Here is a 14,612-nt window from a genome sequence, read left to right as displayed (position 1 = left end):
TCTGCTTGCCAAACTCCGGGTCGGTGCTGGGAACACAGTAAGATGCAGATGCTGACTTTAAGGAGATTATGCAGCCCTTCACTTAGAACCTGGGAAATGTAGAATTGGACAATGTCCAAATCTTTTGCCAAACTCCCTTTTATCATGGATAAGAGAACAGTGGCTTAGAAGGTTGATTTAGCCTCCGTATGTATGGTAAATAAGTGTATAGATTTAAATGTTAAGGTAAAAATTATGAATCAGTTACTTAAATGCTGATAATGTCGTTTACTAAACCCTGCAGTGTCTTTGTAGCCTGAATATGTATAAGCTAGTACTTCAGTCTATTCTTTGCTCAGACATATGGTAAGACTGCGGGTGTCAGTGAGTATTATAACTATGGCTAAAATACAGATTAAGAAAATGAAATCACCATTCGGGTTTACTTAGTTCAACAAATATAAACTCACCGCCTATGTGCGGGCTTCAGACATAAGGCTGGGTAAATAATGATGATCAAAATGTACAGGGTCCTTGTCCTCATGCAGTGGGAGAAACTGATAATTAATGTAATTACTGTACAGTGTGACAAGGGTAGATTTGGGGTGTTGGTGGCACACAGCGGGGACATCTAGCCCAGTGAAGGGACATCAGGGTTGGAGGGAGTATTGAGGAGAGGGCAGGAAAGAGAGAGGTGATCCAGAGTAAAGGATGTCCATCTGCCAAGACCTCTTGGGAGAGATACAGAACTGTTGAATGTGCTTGCGCTAGATGCCTTCTATTTGCTTCCATACTTTCCACCTTTTGCCCCGGGCTCTCTCACTGAAGATTCATTTGCAAAGACCACACTGGTGAGCAGCAACGTGAAGGAATGTGAGTGCATTCAGGTTCTTGTAGGGAGTTTCTGGCTTACTGGTGGTGTTCTGGGACACCTCTGCTCCTAACTCTGTTCCAGAATCCTGCAACTGCTCCCTCGTTCAAGTGAGAGCAGCCCTCAGGCTCTGTGTTCTTCCTAGGTTTCCCTATACCCCCCATCCCTTGGTTCACAGTCCCTTTATTAAGCCTTCCTTGAATTTTCCTAATTTCATGTTACAGGGGTTCCTGAAAGCAAAGGAGCAAGGATGAGGAGTGATGTGGATTGGTAAGGTAGGTGGGGATAGATTCACAAGGGGCTTTATAACATAGATTAACAAAGTTTGCAATGTAGCCCCAGGGTAGCCAGGGCCAGGAGAACCTTATAAGCACAAGGTAAGATTATGGATTTTATTCTTAGAAGGCTGGCAGGGCATCGGTAGAAAAGTGACAAGACCAAACCCATGTTTTCCAGAAATCTTTCTGGCTGCCTGGTGAGGAATAGACTGTTGGTGGCAAAAGGTGGTGGGGACAGGGAGACCATGTGGGAGGGTATTGTCCTGGGCCCAGCGACATACTGGCTGATAGCTGGTGACATCATGAGAGATGGTTAGATGCTGGATCTGTTTTGCAGCTTCGGCTGACGACAAGGCATACTTTTAGGTGAGGTGTGGTGGTGGGTGCTGGGAATATGGGGAACTAAATTCAACATGACTGTTGCCCTTCTGGAACTTTTCAGAGTGGAGGCATCAGACACTAATCAAACAATCACTCACATAAATGGAATGTTCTAACTGCTCTAGTGCTCTGAAGAAAAACAAACCCAGGACTACCTTGGTGTACAGGGAATCTGGGTGAAGGGATGAGGTGTCATCAAGGAAAACTTCACTTTGGATCCAAAAGATCCATATGTCCTGACAAGATGGGGGTGAACTGGGTGGAGAGGAAACAGCAAGTACAAATGTCCTGAGGAGACATGGAAGATAGGAGAGAATGTCTTGGAGGCTCCAATAGAAGCACAGAATGTATACACACACACACACACACACACACACACACACACACACACACACACATTCTGTGTCTCTGTGTGATAGGAAAAGATAGAATTCAGTAACCAGAGAGGGAAAAATTAGGATGTGAGGTCCCTGAGTGGGAAAACACATATTTCAGAACAATGCAGGGAGTGTCTGACTACAGCAAACCCCCTCAAGCTTAAGGTTCCTCTTAAGAATGTAACAGACCCCACCTACTCCTCCTCAGGTTTCCCCTCTGGAATTTGACAAAAGACCTAAGTATGGCCATAGGCCACCCCTCATACAATGGAAACGAGCCAATCAGGAATGGACCACCCAGCACCTAGAGCTCTCCAGCCAATAATGGTATGACCTGAGAAGGAATGGGGGGGGGGGTGTGGGGGGGGTGGAAGGGAGGGACTGAGCAGAACCTTATAAAATAAAGACCCTTGCCTATAGTCCTGGAGTCTGGACTTTCAAATGTCCCCTCTCTGAAAGCGTCCCTACTATTCTTCCTTTCTGATCCTAAACTCTAATAAACTTTTGCCTGCTGTTCATTTTGTGCCCACTTCTTCATTCTCTGAAATGGCGAGACAATGAACCCTGGGTATTGAGGTAAAAAATCCTGCAACTTCTGGAGAACCTTGACCAATATAGTCAGTGAGTGACCTTGTTTTGTAGGCCGTGGGTTGCGTGTGAGCTCTGATGCCCTGATGGCTGGTAGATGAGCTAGTGGCATAGTGTGAAGAGCACAGGTCCACAAATCTCCAGAGCTGCTGCTCCGTTCGTGGACCCCAGATCAGGCACCTCTAGGAGGAGGTCTTGGCACCTTTAGGGCTCAATTTCATCTTTAAAATGGGAAAAGTAATAGCTTCCTTGCTCAACTCACATGGTGGTTGTGCAAATCGAATAAGATGGTGTATTTAACACCCTAAAAATGACAACATACAGACACAAAAGATTAAGTATTATCTTTGTTTGGCTTATAATTCTGACACACACATTTTTGAAATAGTGTATTGGAAGCAGTTTTGAAAGCCAGATAAACATGTGACATCCATTCACCCATTCAGCACCTGCACAAGCGGTCCCTTCTATCTAGAATGGCTCTTCTTCTGCTACCTCAATCTCAATTTTGAGGCAGAGGAGGATGTTGTGGGTAGAGGGAGAAAGAGGGGCTGAGAATCATGCTATGGTCTCTGACTTGAACACGTGTATGGATAGTGATGGCATTAAGCAAAAGAACAAAGTAACATAGCAAAATTAACTACTGAAAATGACCTCTTAAGGTGCCTGGATGGTTCAGTCGGTTAAGCGACCGACTCTTGGTTTCAGCTCAGGTCATGATCTTGTGGTTTGTAGGATTAAGCCCTTCATTGGGCTCTGTGCAGAGCATGGAAACTGCTTGGGATTCTCTCTCTCCCCCTCTCGCTGCCCCTCTCCCCCCACCTCAAAATAAGTAAATAAACTTAAAAAAAATGATCTCTCCATGTCAGGGATGCTGTCTGACTTAGAGTATGTTACCAGAGGTAGATCATATTTAGATGTATGCGTGTATGGGCTGGCGACAGGGACGGTGGGGTGAACAGGGTGAGATGGTGAGTTTTAAATGGAGCCAGTTCAGTTTGCAGCATTTATGGGAAATATAAATGATAATACACAAGATCACTCCAAACCGAGAAACAGGCTGGAAATAGAGATGCTAAGAAGAGCAGCTGACCTTTCATATGTTACATCACGGGCCAGACACTGTACTAAGCATGTGATATGTATGATCTTAGTTAATCTTGAAACAATGAGTCCTGTGGGGTCAGTCCTTTGATTACACCCATTTCCAAGATTCTACAGCTAGCACATGGCTAATTTGGAGTTTAAATCAAACCGTCTGCCTTCAGGTTTCCAGTTCACAGGCAGCAAAGCTATGGGGAGAGATATGTAAGTGTGCTTAGGCAGAGGGCAGACAGCAGAACTCTAGGGAACAGAAACATTTACTCGTAGATCATGAGAAGAGGTTTCCTTGGACAAGATGGAAGGGCAGAGAGGAGGGAAGATGTGTGAAGCAGGGGTAATGAATCTGAGGGAGGAGCATGTTTCCAGAGAGTTCCCACCTTTTATAGGGAAGCCAAGTGAAGACGGAATGAGACATGAATGTTGGAGGTGGGGTGGGGGTGGTGGTGTTGGTAGCACGTGGACCTTCAGCAGGTGGGTAGACGTGAGAAGGGATTCAGGCTCAGTCATAGGCTTTCAAGCCAGGCTGGGTCACCTGGACTCTGCCCAGCTGCCTGCCTCATCACTGATTTCTCTGATAAAGGAGAGCTACTGATAACTGGCACATCACCGATCTCTCTGATAAAGTACTGTTGCCGCTGGCACGTTCTTACTTTTTTTTTTTTTCCTCTCAGCAATTTGTCTTTTGCTTTATTTGGTTTTTACCAGGTTCCCAGCTTCTCAGTCATAGTGTGACTTGTATCTGTCTTTGCTACAAGTCTGCAACTTTGAATGATGAGTCTGTCTTTGCTTCTTCTTACCTTTAGAAAAAGTTTCATCTGACACTGGAGAGAAGACAAGATAAAGATAAATGGAAGTGGAGAATGGGAAGTCAGGGCAGCTCTCAATCGGTTTATCTTTGGAAAGTGTTATAGAGGAAAGGGTTTTCGTTCAGTTCCTGGTTGCTGCATAGACCCAAATCCAATGCGAGTTCTCTCCCCTTCGCATTACAGGGCACCCTCTGAGTTACTTTGTTTTGAATCAGAAACACCATTGGGAGAGGATGGTCCTGGTTTTATATCCTTTATAGCGGTTAAGTTATGGCAGGAAAAGAAAACATTAAAACAGATCTGGTAATTATTACGAGTAAAATGACCTTCCAACTACATGTGTTTGGAGAATAAGACCTTTAAAAACACTTTAAGAAGCAACGCAGTGAGTCAAATAAGGATAAATACTATATGATATCGCTTATATGTGGAAATTTTAAAAGTCAAACTCATTAAAACTGAGTAGAATGGTGATTCCCAGGGAATGAGAGGGTGGGGGTTGGGGAGATGTTGCTGAAGGGTACGAACTTGCAAGTAGTAGAGAAGTAAGTCCTGGAGATCTAACGCACAGCAGAGTGATTATAGTCAACAAGACTGTATTATAAGCTTCAAAGTCACTAAGGGACTAGATCTTAATTGTTCTCACCATAAAAAAGAAATGATAATTATGTGACATGACAGAGGTGTTAACTGATGCCACAGTGGTAATTATATTGCAACATATAAATGTATCAAATCAACACATTGCACACCATAAACCTACACAATGTTATATGTCAGTTGTATCTCAAAAGAAAAAGACAAACATTTTAAGAAGCAATTAATTAAGTGATTATATTGTGGAGTTCACAAATGGCAAATGGATACTTTTGGCTTAGGATACAATTTCCAAGGTCATTATTATATAGAGGTTCCAAAACTGCTGTACCTTAAAACAATTTAGATGGAAACAAAGGTGACGTGCTCTGAGAAACTCTAGAAAACTCAAAAAGTGACTCCAGTGATGACAGAAATGGTAAAGTTTATAAAGACTTTAGATAAAATTGTTTCATGAGAGCTTATAACATGAGATTTAAAAATATACATAAAGTAAATATTATAAGTAGGCAGTTATTTCATTTATGTTCCTAAAAGTTTATATTATATTCAAATTGCCAAAAGCCTTTTGTTTTATATTTTCTCATGGAGTATTGCCTTTTATACACATTTGCCTTATGTTTGGCAATATAAACTACTCCAGAAGCCATGAACTCAACTAGGTTAAGTATTTGGGGCTTGATATTCAAAGATCACCACCTACAAGTATGATAGGAAAAGATAGGATAGAATGGGGGGGAGGGGGGGCGCCTAAGTGGCTTAGTCGGTTAAGCGTCCGACTTTGGCTCAGGTCATGATCTCACGGTTTGTGGTTTCAAGCCCCGCGTCGGGCTGTGTTGACAGCTAGCTCAGAGCCTGGAGCCTGCTTCAGATTCTGTGTCTCCCTCTCTCTCTGACCCTCCCCTGCTCACACTGTCTCTCTCTCTCTCAGAAATAAAATTTTAAAACTTTAAAAATTTTTTTAAAAAAATAGGCAGAGAGGGAAGAGTTAGGACCTGAGGTCCCTGGGTGGGGAAAAACACATATTTTGGAACAATGCTGGGAGCATTTGACCACAGCAAACCCCCTCAGGCTTAAGTTTCCTCTTAAGAAAGTAACAGACCCCACCTACTCCCCCTCAGGTTTCCCTCAGGAATTTGACAAAAGACCTGACTAAAAATAAGTAGACCATAAAGCCTATGACCAACACAGAACCATCTGGCCATAGACCACCCCTCATACAGTCAAAACGAGCCAATCAGGAATGGACCACCCAGCACCTAGAGCTCTCCAGCCAATAAGCGTATGATCTGAGAAGGAATAAGGGAGAAGGGAAGGGGGAGGGCTGAGCAGAACCTTATAAAATAAGGACTCTTGCCTATAGTCCGCGGGCATTCGCTTTCGAATGTTGCCTCTCTGAGAGCTTTCCTACTATTCTTCCTTTCTGATCTTAAACTCTAATAAATTTTTGCCTGCTGCTCATTTTGTGCCCACCTCTTCATTCTTCCAAGTGGCAAGACAACCAATCCTAGGTATTGGGGTAAAAAGAATCCTGCAACACAAGTACAGCAAAGAAAGAGCTGGGCTGCTCAAAAGATGCTGCTTTGAAAGGCCGCAGTGTGTATCCATGGAGCATAATGGATGCTCAATAACATGAGCCCTGAATTGATTCAGTGTTAGCACTGGATGCTGTGCCCCAATGCCCTGATTGAATAGCAGAGGCTGAGAATGATCTCACCTGAGGTCATGCTCTTTTAGCAGGACAATCCACAGCTGGTCATCATGGTGCAGAGACTCAACTCCAACACCTCAATTCAGAACAGCTCTGGAGGGCCCTTCCAGCTCCAGAGCTCCCAGCAGGATTCACTGAGACGTAGTAGTGGTTAGACGGTGGCTCAGCTTCTCTTCGGCCCAACCTTCCAGCCTTCCTTGCTCCCACTGGTGTTAATTTCAAGAGCACTCCCCAAATCATTCTCGTGCATGCCAACTTCCGCCCCAAAAGAAGAAGGGGACCAACTCTGAAAGTGTGGAAGAAAACAGTGAAAATGATGAAAAGGATTCACTGGAGCCCACTGAGTATAGACTTCTTTTTTGTCAGGCTACAAGAAAAATGGACGGTGAGTAAAAATTCTGCTTTTCCACATTGAAGTATGTTGACCGTTGTGGGGGGAGGGGGTGGGGGAAGTGCCCATAACATTTTAAAATGAGGGATGAGATGAAATTATCTCTTTAGGACTCTAATAGTGCCAATGAAGACATTTTTATGTTATCAAGGGACTTGCTTAACAGGTGTTTCTCACTAATCATTTCAGGACCCAACACCACAGTTTGTTTCTTTTTTTTCATTGACATATAGTTGACATACTACTTTCAGGTGTCTGACATAGTGATTCAATGATTACATGCATTACAAAATAATGCAGTTTTTGAGTCTCGGGTTTTGTGTATGTTTAAATTTAGCAAATAATGCCAAACTGTTGTCCTAGGTCGTTCACACCCTCTACCTGTATTTTTCTCGGAGGATCTATCAGTCTACCAACACTTGGTAGGTTTTTTTTTTTAACTTAAAGCATTTTGATGACAATCCTACTTATAAACACAGACACAAAAATACTAGTAATCTGACTCCAGTGATGTGCAAAAATGTGATACATGTAATGAATAAGCTGAATTTATTTAGGAGCACAAGACTGGCTCACCATTTGAAAACCATCCATTTAATTCTCCACATTAACAGAATAAGGATTAAAGTCACAGAATAGTTTCAACTGATAGAGCAAAAGCATTTCACAAAATTCAGTACCCATTTATTCCAATATAGTGGTACCTTACTGTGATTTTACTTTTTTTTTAATAATTATTAAACTATAATTAACATACAGTATTAGCTTCAGGTATACAATACAATGATTCAACAATTCTATACATTTCTCAGTGCTCGTCAGGATAAGTGTACTCTTAATCTCCTTTATCTATAAGTGGTTTTAATTTTTTAATTTCTTAATGGCTTCTGTGGTTGAGCTCATTTTTACATGCTTATTGACAATTTGAATGTTGTTGTGTGCTCTGCTACTTCAAGTCTGTATTCATTTTTTTAATGTTTTATTTATTTCTGAGAAAGAGAGGGAGACACCATGAGCAGGGGAGGGTCAGAGAGAGAGGGTGATACAGAATCTGAGACAGGCTCCAGGCTCTGAGCTAGCTGTCAGTGCAGACGCGGGGCTCAAACCCACAAACCGTGAGATCATGACCTGAGCTGAAGTTGGACACTTAACCAACTGAGCCACCCATGCGCCCCTGTATTCGTTTTTTAATTGAGTTGCCTGACTTTTGTCTATTGATTTGAATGGATACAATTGCTATATCTGTTATATATATTGGAAATATCTGCTTATTCTATTACTTGCTCTTTTAGTCTTTCCCTGGTATCTCTTGATAAATAGAAGATAGTAATTTTTATGTGATGCAATTTATCAGTCATTTTATTTTTTAAAATTATTTTTTAAATGTTTATTTATTTTTGAGAAAGAGGGACAGAGACAGAGCACAAGTTGGGGAGGGTCAGAGAGAGGGGGGAAGACACAGAATCCGAAACAGGCTCCAGGCTCTGAGCTGTCAGCCCAGAGCCCGACACGGAGCTTGAACCGATGATCATGACCTGAGTTGAAGTCAGATGCTTAACCAACTGAGTTATCCAGGTGCCCCTCTTCTGCCCATTTCTTAACTGGATTAGTTGTTTTTTGAGTTTCATAAGTACTTTATAGATTTTGGATACTAACCCTTTATCCGATATGTTATTTGCAAATATCTTCTTCTATTCTGTAAGCTGTTTTGTAGTTTTGTTGATTGTTTCCTTTGCTGTGCAGAATCCTTTTATCTTGATGAAGCTTGAATAGTTCACTTTTGCTTCTGTTTCCCTTGCCTTTGAAGATGTGTCCAGTAAGAAGTTGCTCTGACTGAGGTCAAAGAGATTTCTGCTTGTTTTCTCCTCTAGGAATTTGATGGATTCCTGTCTCACATTGAGGTCTTTCATCCATTTTGAACTTATTTTTGTGTGTCATGTAAGTAAGTGGTCCAGTTTCATTCTCCTGCATGTTGCTGTCCAGTTTTCCCAATACCATTTGTTGAAGAGACTTTTTTTTTTCTTTTAGAGAGAGAAAGAGCTGGGGAGAGGGGCAGAGGGAGAGAGAGAATCTTAAGCAGGATCCAGGCTCACCTCAGAGCCCCACCTGGGGCTTGATCCCATAACCCTGGGATCATGATCTCAGCCAAAATCAAGTCAGATGCTCAATATACTGAGTCACCCAGGCACCCCAAGACTGTCTTTTTTCCATTAGATATTTCCTGCTCTGTTGAAGATTGGTGATCATATAGTTGTGGGTCTGTTTCTGGGTTTTCTATTCTGTTCTATTGGTCTATGCATCTGTTTTTTGTGCCAGTCCCATACTGTCTTGATGACTACAGCTCTGTAATATAGCTTGGAATCTGGAATCGTGAGGCCTCCAGGTTTGTCTTTGTCAGGATTGCTTTGGCTATTCAAGGTCTTTCGTGTTGCCACACAAATTTTAGGATTGTTTGTTCTGGCTCTGCGAAACATGCTGGTGGTATTTTGATAGGGATTGTATTAAATGTGTAGATTCTTTGGGGGTAGTATAGACATTTTAATAATGTTTGTTCTTCAATGAGCATGGTATGCTTTTCCATTTCTTTGTGTCCTATTCAATTTCTTTCATAAACATTCTATAGTTTCCAGAATTTACATCTTTTACCTTTTTAATTAGATATATTCCTAGGTATCTAATTGTTTTTGGTGCAGTTGCAAATGGGATCAGTTCCTTGATTTCATTTTCTGCTGCTTCATTATTGGTATATAGAAATGGGACAATTTCTGCACATTGATTTTCTACCCTGTGACTTTGCTGAATTCATTGTTTTTATTTTTATTTATTTCAAAATATTTTCTTTTTCATTGTGCTTTCTTTTTAACTTGTACCAATTAGAAGCTATGCTGTTTAATTTCTAAATATTTTTAAAGTTTCTAGTTTTATTATTATTATTATTAACTTCTATTTAATACAGTGGCAGCCTAGGAATGCAAGGTATAATTTTAATTATTTTAGTTTTGTGATCCAATATATAAACAATTATGGCAAATTCTCCATATTTGTTTGATAAGAATGTATATTCTGCAATTGTTGGGTATTCTATACATGTTCATTAGGTTTCTTAATCACATTATTCAATTATTTTATAGTTTTACCAATTTTTTTGTCTATTGCTCTCTCAGTTACTGAGTAGAATATATTAAAAGTTTCCATTATCTTTATGGATATGTCTGTTTCTTATTTTAATTCTGTCATATAGAGATATATAACTACATAATGCTCCTCTCCAGTAATGCTTTTTGCTTTAAAACTTTTTTTATGTAGTTTATTTATTTTTGAGACAGAGAGAGACAGAGCATTAGTGGGGGAGGGGCAGAGAGAGAGGGAGACACAGAATCCAAAACAGGCTCTAGGCTCTGAGCTGTCAACACAGAGCCCAACGCGGGGCTCGAACCCATGAACCGTGAGATCTGACCTGAGCCGAAGTCGGATGCTTCACCTACTGAGCCACCCAGAACCCTGCATTTTGCTTTAAAATCTACTTTGGCTGGGGCATCTGGGTGGCTCAGTCAGTTGAGCATCTGACCCTTTTTTCTTCAAAAAAAAATTTTTTTTAATGTTTTATTTATTTCTGAGAGAGAGAGAGAGAAGCAGCATGAGCAGGGGAGGGTCAAGAGAGAGGGAGACACAGAATCCGAAGCAGGCTCCAGGCTCTGAGCTAGTTGTCAGCACAGAGCCCGACACAGGGCTCAAACCCATGAACTGTGAGATCATGACCCAAGCCAAAGTCAGGTGTTTAGCTGAGTGAGCCACCCAAGCACCCCGAGTGTCTGACTCTTTTTTATTTTTATTTTTTTAAAAATTTTTTTTAAGGTTTTTATTTATTTCTAGGAGAGAGAGAGAGAGACAGCGTGAGCAGGGGAGGGTCAGAGAGAGAGGGAGTCACAGACTGAAACAGGCTCCAGGCTCTGAGCTGGCAGTCAGCACAGAGCCCGACGCGGGGCCCGAACCCACGAACCGCGAGATCATGACCTAAGCGAAAGTCGGACGCTTAACCGACTAAACCACCCAGGCGCCCCCCGAGTGTCTGACTCTTAATTTCAGTTTCGGCCATGATCTCAAAGTTGTGGGATTAAGCCCCATCCAGGCTTCATGCTGGGCATGGAGTCTGCTTAAGATTCTCTCTCTGTGTGTCCTTCTCCTCTGCTCATGCACTCTCTCCCTAAAAAAAAATTTGTTTAAGTTTACTTAGACTGATATTAACATAGCTATAGCAGCTTCCTTCCCATTGTGTTTGCAGGGTATATATTTTTCCATCTTTTTACTTTCGTTTTTTAAAATTTTTTTAAATGTTTATTTTTGAGAGGGAGAGAGAGGTGAGTGGGGGAGAGGCAGAGAGGGAGGGAGGTACAGAATCCGAAGCAGGCCCCAGGCTCTGAGCTGTCAGCACAGAGCCCGATGCGGGGCTCGAACCCAGGAACCATGAGATCATGACCCGAGCCAAAGTTGGATGCTTAACTGACTGAGCCACCTAGGTGCCCCTCTATCTTTTTACTTTCAACTTTTTTGTATCCTTATATTTAAGATGTGACTGGATATGACTAGTGTAAGCAATATATTGTTCTTCTTACTTAGTATAAAAAATTTTTGTCTCTTATTTAGAAATTTAGAGACGCCTCTTATTTTAAAAATTTAGAAATTTAGACAATTTACTTTTCATGTAATAACTGACCGATGTAGATTTAAATCTACCACATTACCATATGACTTCTATTTATCCTACATGTACTTTATTCCATTTTCTCTCCTCTTTTGTCTTCTTTTTAAATTTTTTTTTAATGTTTTATTTATTTCTGAGAGAAAGAGAGAGAGAGCATGAACAGGGAAGGGACAGAGAGTGAGGGAGACACAGAATCTGAAACAGGCCACAGGCTCTGAGCTAGCTGTCAGCACGGAGCCTGACATGGGACTCAAACCCACAAACTGCAACATCATGACCTGAGCCAAAGTCGGACGCTTAACCTACCGAGCCACCCAGGCTCCCCTCCTCTTTTGTCTTCTTTTTAATTAATTCCATTTTATTATTACATTTATGTCTGTCTTAGCTTGTTATTTATACATTTTTGACCATTCCTTTAGTGGTTGTCTTATAGATTGCAATGTATATTCTTTCTTAATTTATTCAAAGTATGATATAAATGATGACTTTTACTTCTCTTTTAAAATTAAAAAAGTTGTTTAGTTTATTTATTTATTTTGAGCGAGGGAGACAGTGCAAGTGGGGGAGGAGCAGACAGAGAGGGAGACAGAGAATCCCAAGCAGGCTCCATGCTGTCAGTGTAGAACCAGATGTGGGCTTGATCTCAGGAAGCTGTGAGATCATAACCTGAGCCAAAACCAGGTCGGATGCTTATCCAACTGAGTCACCCAGGTCCCTCTACTTCCCCTTTGAGAATACTTGAAACTTAAAACACATTAACTCTATTTATTCCTCCCATTTTGGGTTGGTTTTGTCATGTACATTAATTGTATAGATAGGTAGATATCTCAAGCCCCAAAGACATTGTTATTATTGATCCATACAGTAAATATTCAAAGTTATCCATGTGGTTATCTCTCATTCTTTCTTTCAGATATCATTTATGATTTTATTCCTTCTTCCTAAAAATCTCCCTTTCATATTTGCATAGAGCAAATACACTGCTTTAAAAAATGGTATCAGTTTTTGTTTGTCTGAAAGGTATTTATTTTATCCTCATTTTTGAGGAATATTTTTGCTGGGCATAGAATTATAGGTTGGCAGTTAATTTTACTTCAGTACTTCAAAGATATGATTCCACTGTCTTCTGGATTTCATTGTTTTGTTGAGAAGTCAGCTGTAAGTCTTATAGCATTGCCTCTTTGAAGTTAATATTTTACTTTTCTTCTGAATGTTTGTAAGAATGTCTCTTTGTCTTTAGTTTTTAGTGTCTTTACTATACACACATATGTACATATATACCTATATTGGGTGTTGCTTGGGTGTTCATAACACTCCTTAAGTCTATGAGACTACTAATATCTCTCCTTATCATTCTCTCAGCCATATTCCACTTCAAATACCAGGCTTACCTCACTTACGTTTCCTCTTATTCAAATCTGGATCCTACATATCTCTGCTTTAAGATTTCTGATATCTTCGGGGAACCTGGGTGGCTTAGTTAAGCGTCCAACTTTTGCTTAGGTCATGATCTCGCGGTTCGTGGGTTTGAGCCCCGCGTCGGGCTCTGTGCTGACTGCCAGCTCAGAGCCTGGAGCCTATTTCGGAGTCTGTGTCTCCCTCTCTCTCTGACCCTCCCCTGCTCACGCTGTCTCTCTCTCTGTCTCCTAGAAATAAATAAAACATTAAAAAAAAAAGATTTCTGATATCTTCAAAGTTTTTGGTGTGTGTGTGTGTGTGTGTGTGTGTGTGTGTGTGTGTTAATATTCTGTCTAGCTCTTCTTATTTTTCTCGGAAGCAGCATTGATATAAGACACCTCCTTGGTCACTGTTAGAAGTTTTGATTCACTTTTTTAAAAACAATTTACCTAAAATTGAATGTCTATATGTGTCCTATATGACCATAAAGTTGTTTGCAGACATCAAAACTGAAAGAAACACTAAGATACATGGTTTGATGGGGAGCAAAGTAAAGACAGGGACTGATTGGGAATAAACTATGAGACTTTTCAATTTTCAATTAAATTGATCTATTGCTCTAGATGATAATAAACATCGCACACTCATGAATGTGGAAATAAAAGCCATTGGAGTTTAGGCATGAAAAAGAGTGAGGTAAGGATTCAGACAGATTACCTGCTTGGAAACTGTGGATCCCAGAAATGACTCTGGGACCCATGACAGACAGGAAGACTGAACTATCTTTGATGAATATGGGAATATAAGAGGAATTATATTAATTATAACATGAATTCTTTCTCTATTTATGAAATGTCTCTGAACATGGTATCCTCAGGACCAGTAGATAACATGAGGGGTAATAAGAAGCTATATACTTAGATGGCATAAGGTTCAAAGAGGAAGAGAAGTCCACTTGAAGATATAGGAATGATAACTTGGCTGCCACAATAAGAACCTAAGAAAACACAGGAATACCTTATTTTATTATCATTCACTTTATTGCATTTCATAGATATTCCCTTTTATATATATATATAAACTGAAGGTTTGTAGCAATCCTGCATCAATCAATCAACTCAATACTTTTTTTCCCAACAGCATTTGCTTATTTCTCTTCTCTGTGTCACATTTTGGTGATTCTTGGAATATTTCACACTTCTCAATTATTATATTTGTTATGGTGATTTGTCCGCAACTATAACTCACTGAAAGCTCAGATGATGGTTAGCAGTTTTCAGCAAAAATGTGCTTTTAATTAAGGCATTGAATTGCTTTTTTAGACACAATGCTATTGCACATTTAATAGGCTATAGTGTAAACATAACGTTTATATGCTCCAGGAAGCTAAACATTTCATTTGACTTGCTTTATTGCAATATTCCTTTTT

Source organism: Hyaena hyaena, unplaced genomic scaffold (genome assembly GCF_003009895.1).
Source record: "Hyaena hyaena isolate Hyena2069 unplaced genomic scaffold, ASM300989v1 scaffold_67, whole genome shotgun sequence".
NCBI classification, from domain to species: domain Eukaryota; kingdom Metazoa; phylum Chordata; class Mammalia; order Carnivora; family Hyaenidae; genus Hyaena; species Hyaena hyaena.
This window is presented reverse-complemented; position numbering follows the sequence as displayed.